This window comes from Megalobrama amblycephala, linkage group LG16 (assembly GCF_018812025.1).
Source record: "Megalobrama amblycephala isolate DHTTF-2021 linkage group LG16, ASM1881202v1, whole genome shotgun sequence".
Taxonomy (NCBI): Eukaryota; Metazoa; Chordata; class Actinopteri; order Cypriniformes; family Xenocyprididae; genus Megalobrama; species Megalobrama amblycephala.
Genome location: NC_063059.1, coordinates 11,928,379 through 11,939,277, shown reverse-complemented (window position 1 = coordinate 11,939,277; position 10,899 = coordinate 11,928,379).

Here is a 10,899-nt window from a genome sequence, read left to right as displayed (position 1 = left end):
CATTAACACCCATGCAGGTGGATTTCAGCAGTGGTGTGAAACACTGTCACTTCTACTAGCCACTTTGGCGGGGTTGAATTTTATATATAATATATATATATATTTTCTTTTGAAGTCTTTTAAAAATACATTTGAAATAATAAACTAAGTGGAATGTAGTGTTGTCAAAAATATAGATTTTTAATACATATCGATACTGAAATATCCAAAAGGCTTCCAATACTAATTTCCCACACAATAGTTACACAATACTAGCTGTGCTTTCTCTCTCTCTCATCTCTCCGACAGTGAGTTGACACACAAACCTTCCTCCCCTCCTCCCCTCACTCATTCATTGCATTTGCTCTGGATGAATAGTGTTGGTATTACAGGGCAGGACTTGAATTTTGGTTTGCATTTTGCATAATTACTCATTCCTGCAGATTTTGTGCTCACACCCAAAGTGTGCACACATAAAGTCTCCTCTCAGTACTAAATTGAGTTCTTTTTCACTGCTTTTTGTTCTTAAACAGTTAATTACACACAAAAAATGTCAAAATGACAGTCTTGACGAGTACTCACATAAAACACAGTTGAGAAAGAAAACGCATGTGTAACAGTATAATGGATCCGTGCATCAGGACTTAGTGACATCAGTCTAATATAACTGCTGCCAAATTATGAGATTTTATATATATATATATATATATATATATATATATATATATATATGAAAATGCTGAGTGGCTAGCACTCAAAAATGCTGGTGAGCAAAAAAGTTAACGTCAAGCCCTGCATACAGTACACTAAAAATTATATGATCAATAAGTCAAAATGTTTTTACATTACTTTAACTCATCAAAATAATGTTGTACAAAACACAATAAAAATTAATTACACAGAAAGCAAACACATCATTCAGACACCTTATTATTATAAAATTGTTCAGCAGTAGGAATAAAAGAATGCATTTTAATGCCATATTTAATTAAAATAAAGTCGTACGAACGCACATTTTTAGATAATCATTCCTCATAGTCACACAGCCTGTTAGGAGCTATAAATACTATCAAAGTGTGAGATTTTAACCTACATTAGTGTGCAGATCCGACAAACCGTTCGCATGACCGGAGGTTTCCCCCTTTCCCCTGTCTTAACATTTCAGCAGTATTGACCAGACTGCTGTGTAGTTTCAAGTATTCACTTTATTTTTCAAGGTTGTAAATAAAACAAAGATTAAAGAAGTATGTTTTACAAGGAAATGCTATTTCAGTCTTTCTACTTTAACATTTCATGTTAAATTCAGTGTGTTACTTGCAGTTTCTTTGTAATTATTTGTGAAATATACTACCAATTTCTGGTGTCCAAGTGCTGTAAATCCTACACCATTTTATAGTTTTTCTTTTCTTTTCTTTTCTTTTCTTTTCTTTTCTTTTCTTTTCTTTTCTTTTCTTTTCACTCAAATGTATGGTGGCCCAGTAGTGCACAACACAACGAAATTAAAAAAAGCAAACATAAGTTCATAACTCAACAAAATCGAGCCACAACACAACAAAATCGAGCCACAACACAACGGAAATGCTCCTGACCACTAGGGGGCTCTCAGAGCTCCTTACAAAGAGTCTTACAAAGATATCAATACCATGATTAGTTTTAAGTACGTAAACGTTGTATATCGGCATGAAATATTAATTCAAAATCATGTGAGTGCACAACAGCTTCATATTTATACTGTGAATGATCTGAAGCGCTACCATGGCGAATGATGAAGGGAACGTCTGACAATTCCACCAAGTGGTTAAAACGTATAATTTGTATTCATTACAATGACTTTGTTTAACATTTAAAAACAGACATGTTCAAATTCTAAAGCTTGTTACTTCCTGTTGGTAAGACTGACAAGCTTTGTCATTTGAATATGTCTGTTTTTAAATGTCTGTTTTTACATTTTAACCACTTGGTGGAATTGGCAGACGTTCCCTTCATCATTCGCCGTGGTAGCGCGTCAAATCATTCACAGGTGTAATATGAAGCTATTGTGCACTCAAGTGATTTTGAATTAATATTTCATGTCGATATACAGTGGTTATATACTGTTGATACTAATCGTGGTATTCATATCACTGCTGACTCTATAAAACATTGGCAAGGAATACTAACAATACTGAGCTCTGAGAGCCCCCTAGTGGTTGGGAGCATTTCCGTTGTGTTGTGGCTCGATTTCGTTGTGTTGTGAACTTATGTTTTCTTTTTTAATTTTGTTGTGTTGTGCACATGTCCACCTAAAACTGGGTTCACACACTGTAAAAATCTGTAAACACATTTACAGAACAAACTGTAAATTTTACAGTATAAAACTAATTTACAAACAATAAAATTTTACCGTAAACCAGTAAATTCATCAATGCGCTACTACTAAAATCTGTTTTGTACCTTTAACATATACTGACAACCACATTATAATGCAGGTTATAAAAGAGAAAGCCACATGAGGAATCAGTTAATCACAAATAGCTTTTCCACGAGCTGAAGTATATACTAATATAAATATAATATACTAATACTAATATATGCACAGAGTCATTCACACAAATGCAAAACACCATCATAGTGACCCACAACACTTACTGCAATAAACATTCATTAAACAACAGAAGATGTAACATAAAACCCTAATGTACATAACTGATAACAAAAACTATTGCATGACTATTTTAACAAAATACTTTCAAATGTGTAGTGTCACACAGGGAATTGTGGGAATATCAGTTTACAGTTTTTTACTGTAAATTATACATTGATTTGTTCCTTTTTACTTCTATTGTATAATTTTACCGTGAAATTACATAAAATGTCTGGTAAGAGCTTTTACAGTTTTTCCCTGTATATAGTATGGGAACTTACTGTTAACCTATTTACAAATTTTACAAAGCATTTTTACAATATTTTACCGTTAAAATCACATTCATTTTTTTACAGTGCACTGTACAATTTTGGTCATGATTTGGCCGTCTGAGACAAAGGTTGAGAATCCTAAAATATTCCTCAGATCCCAGGCCAAAATCTGAAGTCTTTGATCACTAGTTTGACATGTTCCCTTGCAGCCGAATAATGACCGTTGTTACCTCTGTCAAAATAATGGCAGTGTCAGGAGATCTGACACAGTCCTCCATTGTGGCTTCTCCTATGACAACCGTCAAATCAAAAACCAAGGAGTGGAGAACCTAATGACGCAATTAGCAAGACACCAACAAACAACCACTTGCTCCATTTTTTCCAGTTTTCTTAAGAGAAGCTACCCACTAAACATTGGACGTCGGATAGACGTGCAGATCATGTCTATATTAGGTCCGTCGGTCCATGACCATTTCTGAACGTCTATTAATCGTCCAAACTAGGTCCACTATTTGGACGTCCAACCATGACCCAACTTGGACGTCATCTTGACGTTCAACATTTGACCTTTGAACTGGGTAATTTTTTTGGACGTCATTTGTACGTCTATAACAGGTGCAGGAAATTTACATGATTAATATGTAATATTTGTTTTATAGGGCCTATCAACATGATTAATACATGAAGAGTTCAGATGCAAAAGCCTCTAAGTGCCATCTGAAATTTTTATCAAGCTTGTATATTTAAGTTCAATAATTTCACTTAAATGGCAATGCAAATTACCTATTAATTGTCATTTAAGTGAAAGTACTTAACTATACAGGCTTTATAAAAATGATCATTCTAGAAGAATTTCAGATGGCACTTCACATACTCTTCACATACAGAAATTTATAAACAAACACGATTTATTATGTGAATGCCTATTTATTTATTCAGGCCATGTTGTTTTTGTTTTTGTTTTTTCTTCATTTTCCTGTTTTTCTTTAACTGGTTTATTTAAAGTAGCCTAATCAAGTTATTTCTTTATGCATACATGTATTTTTGCATGAATCTGTTTATTTATTTGGAAATGCAATTTGTGGGAAATTATAGTTCAGAAAATAATTTCATGGTAGCATATATTAGGCCTATCCTCCTTATTTCTAATTTAAAAGAACCAACAGCAGCTAAAGGACAGGCGAGGACAACTCTCTATCAAGGGCTTTGGACTTCAACCAAAGAGACAAAAAACAGGCAACATCACTGTGATTGGTCGAGGCAGCATGTCATCATAACCCAACCAGTAAACGCCACTCTGATTGGCCGAGGCAACAGGACAGGCATTTCACGTGAGTGTTCAACCATTGCAAAATGACGGCACAGCTTTTCAGCCTGCATCGCTGCACTTATTTTTGAATAAAGATGATGATATTGAATTGTGATTTATTTGTATTTGTATAACTGTAGTGTTGTATGTGGTCCCATGTTTCCAGAGGGTGGAGGACATGTTTTCTGTGCCAGTTAATTTTCCTGTAGCTTTGTTTGGCTCAACCGCTAGTTTCAACAGCAAATGCATTACTTCGTATGCATCTCCAGTTATCACCTGCTGCTGAGACAATCAAATGGAGTTTTTGGAAAATGATCTAGTCCCATTTCAGAAGGTGGCGTACTGTTCCAGATCATTTTGCAAAAATTCCATTTGATTATCTCAGCAGCAGGTGATAAGTGGAGATGCATACGAAGGTGTAATGCATTTCCTGTTGAAACTAGCGGTTGAGCCAAACAAAGCTACAGGAAAATTAACTGGCACAGAAAACATGTCCTCCACCCTCTGGAAACATGGGACCACAGTTATAGAAGTTATAAAAATGACGTCCAAAATAAGTATAAATTTGATTTTGAAAAGACGTCCACAAACGACCACATTTGGACTATAAATAGCAGTGATGCGCGGGTTGATCCAAAATGAGCGGGTGCCTGCGGTCACCCGCGGTTACGAGTCATCCAAAAATATTTTTAATGACATTCGGGTCGCGGTCGGTCGGGTCGTTTGAAATAAAGATGCCAATTAAACCTTTGTAATTTTCAGTTTTACTTACTAAAGGTTTCAGTTTTACTTTCATGGGTATTTGTGAACATTTATTTATGGATATCGTAGCCTCAGTCTTTGGCTTAGCCTACCTGTTTTTGTTCGTCTAAAATGCGTTAATAAATACTTTATTAACATATTCTATCCCTGCATTTTGTGCTTGTGAGAGCTTCAATTGGGCATTCACGTGGCGAAATAGCCTAAGCCTACTAATACAAGTGGGAAATCCTTATTTACCTTTTGAATGTTGAGCGTTATTACCTTTTGAATAAATGCTGACGCGGGACAAAATGCCCAATTTCCCAACACGTTGAACTGAGCAATGCCATTGTACCATTTTAATAGGCTACTTTTAAACGCATATAGCTCATTAATGTCAGTTTTATGTATTTTCTGAGAGGGGGCGGGATTTTTGTTTGGAAAGTCAGGGGAGAGACGCACACTTTGATTAGACTGGATAAACACATGCAGCATCTTAATTGTTAAGAAAATGAAACGAAATAAATGAATAAATCAAGCCTTTATTATAACACTAGGCTATATCATACAGCATTCAGAAAAAGAACAGTTTGAGCTCCTAAGGGCTTTCACACTTTTCCAAAAGTGGGCCTTCTCTCAGTTGACCTGCTGATTAATTCTTCAAGCAGGGTCGAAACATAAACATCGCATTCATCAATAATATGCATCTAGACAGCTGAAATGGAAAATGATGTAAATCTCCGGGCGAGTCTTCTTGCGTGAGTCCAATTTCAACGCGCCTTGACTGCCACACAACCTGACATAAATGACACCTGAGATACAGTGCGACATGGCTTACAGTCAGACAAGAAACAGTCGTAAAGGACTATTATAAATCATAAAGTGTGCACTCGCTCCTTACCAACAAAAATGACTGCAGATCTGAGCAGCATGAGCACTCTGTGAAATATCTCCTTTTGTGTCCCACGTAAAAAAAACAATTGTATGGAACAACAAAGACTGATAAATTGTTATTTTTTGAGAAAAATATTATCCCCAAGTTTTCTTCTTTTTTTTTCCCCCTGTCAAAGAATAACAAGAGCTTATCTGGATGGACACAATGGAACTCCTTTTCAAATAAAAACACAGAGCAAAATCTCGCCTCAAAGACTGTCATCCATCTAATCCTGTTTTAAGCCTCTGAAAGCAGGTCACCCCTCAGACTTGTTACCCAACAGTAAAATCCTTGCAGGAGTTTTCAAGCCTTTATCACCGCTGTCTCAGGAAGCTTCATTCCCCTTGACGTCGCAGCTGTCTGGGACTCGGTCTGCTCCACTTTTGGCTCAAGGTCCTCTCGTGCCTCACCTATGCCAATGTGCCAGTTTTTTCATGAGCTATGGCCTGCCAGCAGGAGAGCATTCGACTCAATCTCAGCCTCTGACTTCCCCCTCAAGGCTGGGGAAGGAATATTATCTCTCCGTCTGTCTGGGAATATATCAGATTGTCTGCGATAGTCGTGGTTATTAGAAGAGGATGATGGAAGGCTGCCGCTGAGTGAATTAAGTTTTAAAGTGGCCCATGAGCTGTAGGCTCCGTGCAACCAAACTTAACACATTCGGGGAGAGTGATGGGGAAGAGCCAAGGCTCAGTGCTGTAACAAAATAGAATTTCTAATGTGGATTTAATTGGGTTTAAATCTGCTGATTTGCAGATTCTTCTCTAGGGGATTTCATGCAAGCATACAGTGAGTTATGGCATCTTTTACTAAACCTTCAGCCCTCATCTCTTTTCAAATTATCTCTGCCTGTGATTCAAGAGAAGCTTCCTTAAAGGTGTAATATGTAAGAATTTTGCAGTAAAATATCCAAAAACCACTAGGCCATCGTTATAGATTTTGTTCACTTGAGTACTTACAATATCCCAGATGTTTCCAACTATTTGTAAATCGTGAGAAAATTGCAATTTTAACCAAGGCTCCGGGACATGTGAGGAGTCGGCTGTCAATTGCGTCATACCCGCGTTACCTTCGGTTTCCGGTTTTACTTTGTAGAAACCATGGAAACACCAAAGATGCTTTAATATTTACATGTTTTAATAGACAAGGGAACAACTGTTTTGATATATTTATAGACAGAAAACTAATTATTGTTATATAGCTCAACACGTTTAGTCTTATTGTTTAAATCTAATTTTCTTGATTTTTTGCGAGTACCATGCTTTACCATTCCTCAGAGAAAAACACTGTTTTGTGAAGTAGCTAACATAGCATAATCAGATGCAGATTTATTTTTAGTAACAGTAATACAGAATTTTCTCCATCATACAATACGTTTTAAAATTAATTCCATGCCATTTATCAACACAAGACATCCAGCATTTAATATGATATTCTTAAATCGATCTATCTTACTGCAGTGTGTAACAGTGACTCACAGCAGCCGTCGAGCGAACGCACAGAGTAACGTTATAACATCATTTTCAACACACTCAAATGTATCTAATATGATAAACAGAGCTGCGTTACCTCATACTCATGACCGGAAAAGCAGAAGCGGTGCCGGCGACTGTGGCATAATAAAAGTCCCGCTGCTTGTGAGGCGTGTGTTGCGTAATCGCTCCAGCTCCTCGTTCAGCTCCCAAAACACTCAGTCCTGCTCTGCTTCATATTACAGTAACGTTAATAATCGCATCCATGAACATGATTTCTTCCCGACTCCAATCCCTATTCTTTTGCGCCGTCCGCTGAGTTAAAGACTACATGTCCCAAGATTCTGCGCTCAAACTTGCCGTCATCAAGCTACACCTTTGTTTTGAATAGGCCTCTAGTGACCTCTAGTGGACAGAAAATATTACATATTCACGGACAGAATTCACCTGTCAAGAATATGTTTGGGTCATATTTCCCATAAAGAAAAAAACAATCAAGAGTAGTAATTTTAAAAGCAGTACTATCAAATATAAAAATATTAAATATATATATATATATATATATATATATATATGTCCTCTCAATTATGATTTGATGTAATTAGAAAAAAAAATGTGCATAAGTTAAAAGCAAGCCTAGTTTTGCTGTAAATGGGCACACAGTTACAACTTACGCGCAGCTAATTTATTATTATTATTATTTTGTGAGTTGAAAACCGTGAAACTTTTTTTTTTTCCCGGTATTCTTTGATGAATTAGGTTCAAAATACAGCATTTTTTTTAATTAAAAAAAAAAACAAAACAAACAAAAACAAACAAAAAACTTAGAAATAACTTACTGACCTGAAACTATTGAACCGTATATATCATGGTAGAATTTATTTTTTTCAGTGACCCAGACATTTTCTTTGTGAGTGAGTTCAATATTATATATTCCTTTTGTATTTATTTATTTATTTTTCTTTTGTGATGTTGAGCTCCACTGGGAGGGGAATAAGAGTGGTGTGCTCCACTGATGCAAAAGACTACAAATCTCCTGTCTCTGGAGGCAATGTGAGGGACTAATAGGCCTAATCCTCTATTAATCCATAAACCGTTGCCCAATGTATAAATGCTGTTTGGATTCTACATACATGAAATGATAGATAGATAGAGGCTCTGTTTCAAACCCTAGTGAGCTGCTTAATATAATACAGTTTTTTTCAATTGCTAACAAGCGTTTAGCAATACTTAAAGTACTTTTTCTAAACTCTTAACACAGCAACACACAAACATCACACAATTAGCCAAATAGTTAATTTTCTACCCAAAACCATATTTTGTTAAATAAACACAAACTCTGCATTTCAAAATGCTAAAAACCTTTTTCAGCATATACTAACTCTATCAAAACACAGCAAACCTGATTCAAAATCGAGTCGTTCTGTCAAAACATAGCACTGGTTTTCTATTCAACATGAACATATAGTCAATCAAAGTGCAATGACTGTCAAAATACTAACAGTTGATGGCATTATGAAAACTGCATTACTTGTCATGTTTCGGTTCTAACTGGAGAAAATATGAAATCCATTGTTTTTATAATTCAGTTTCCTTTTACTACAGTAATAGTATAATGCATGTAAGCCATTCTACATGTTTGGTTGAGTGTTGAATGTGTGCATTCTTGGCAACAGAAGTGAGTCATTATTTTATAGAATGTACAGTAGAAAAAGAGAAGAAGAAAGTAACAGAATTGCTCAGGGCAGCTACTGGTCAGATGAGTCCCCAGTGCAGGACTTCAGTGCCCCCTTGGTTGAAATCTCTTTCTGGGGGTGGGGGTGTGGTGTTGATGTTGCCCCCATAGAGGGTGGGATGGTGTCCCCTTGGTAGTTAGTGCCCTACGCAGACCACATATTCTGCATATATGGAACAGTGGTAGTGGAATCGTTGAGGTAAAAGCTTTACATGAAACTTTTACTGAAATGAAAACATGAAATTGCTGCCATTGATCAACAACAAATCCAACATACATGGTCTTTGGTGATTATGGAAGCTTTGTTTCCTCCACAGAATAAAAAAAGTATAAAAGGTAATTGTGACTTTTTATCTCACAATTCTATTTTTTTTTTTTTTTTTTTTTTTTTTTTTTTTTGCAATTGTGAATATACATCTCACAATTCTGACTTTTTCCCCTCAGAATTGTGATATGTAAACTGTAGGAATTGAGTTTAAAAAGTCAGAATTGTGAGATAAAAAGACATAATTACCTTTTTAATTTTCTATTCATGGCAGAAATAATCTTTCATAGGTTCCACGTGTAAGTGAAAAAAACAGAGATGCACAGTCCAGCACACATTCTTCCTCCTCTCCCATACCTCTTCTTCTCACTTGTCCTGATCCAACTTCTCCTTTCCTCCTTCATCTATTCTTCTCCCTTACCCAGATATTATTTTCTTTCTGCTCCTCTGTGTTGTTCTTCATCCACACTGAACAAATCCGATTCAAAGAGTCCTATTTTACTGTGTATGTCCATGTAATGGAAAGAACTTCAACACCTGACTATGCTTCCAACTGAGATTGGAATCTGCTATTTCTCAATATTTCAGTGATCTGCTAATTACAAATGCTTATCAGTTGTTTCAGTATTTGTTTTATATATTTTTTTTTCAATACTTTTGAGCTGCTGTTGTTGCAGAATTAGAGGTTTTATCCTATATTTAAAGATTGGAACATTGGGTCTTCATTTCTGACTTGCTGTGTTTAGGCATTTGCAAATAAGATGAGAAAGATCCATGATTTTGGTATGAGGTAAGCTTATATGAAAAGAAAATTTAAGCATTTAAGAAATGTGTTAATTGACTGCATTTTGTGTGAAAACGACATGAATTGTGTTAATGGTATGGTCACAACAGACGGATGTTCTGCTAAATGTGTTTAGAGTTTTGAAAATGTGACTACAGAATGGACAAAAGTATGTTAGCAATTGAAAAAAACTGTAGTAAACAAAATAGTGGTGCTACTTTTTTCTTTAGCTGTTTTCAAAACAGTGTTTCTTTTCTAGTATCAGTCTATTTTATCCAACTAATACTGGTGTAGCATAAATAAATGCAAAATCACCTTTTTTTTTTTGGTCACATTTTATTGCTTTACAAATGAGTGAACATAAAGTCGTGTTCAGGTGTGGACTTGGATGCATATGGAGGACCAGGACTTGTCCCGGTGGGCCGGTTGGGTTGTCAAAACCACATTTATATACAGTTTGCATTATTTGGGTATCCAGTCACTACCTACTTGTCTAGTTTCTTTCCAATCACCATCAAATCAGTGCAAAAAAAAAAAAAAAAGTTTTTATTATGTTAGCATATTACTTCATGTAAAACTGAAAATATTGTGTGTGTAATGACTGTTTTATTTATTTATATATTGATTGATAGATTGGTAATGCCATATAATTATTTAATTTGCATCGATATCTAACACATTTTAAGCCATGCAGAATAATGAATGTTGTTATGTAGGAATCAAGGACGAACCAGACAAACTAATCTTTCAGATGATTCTTTCAAACCATAACTCCATACAAACTC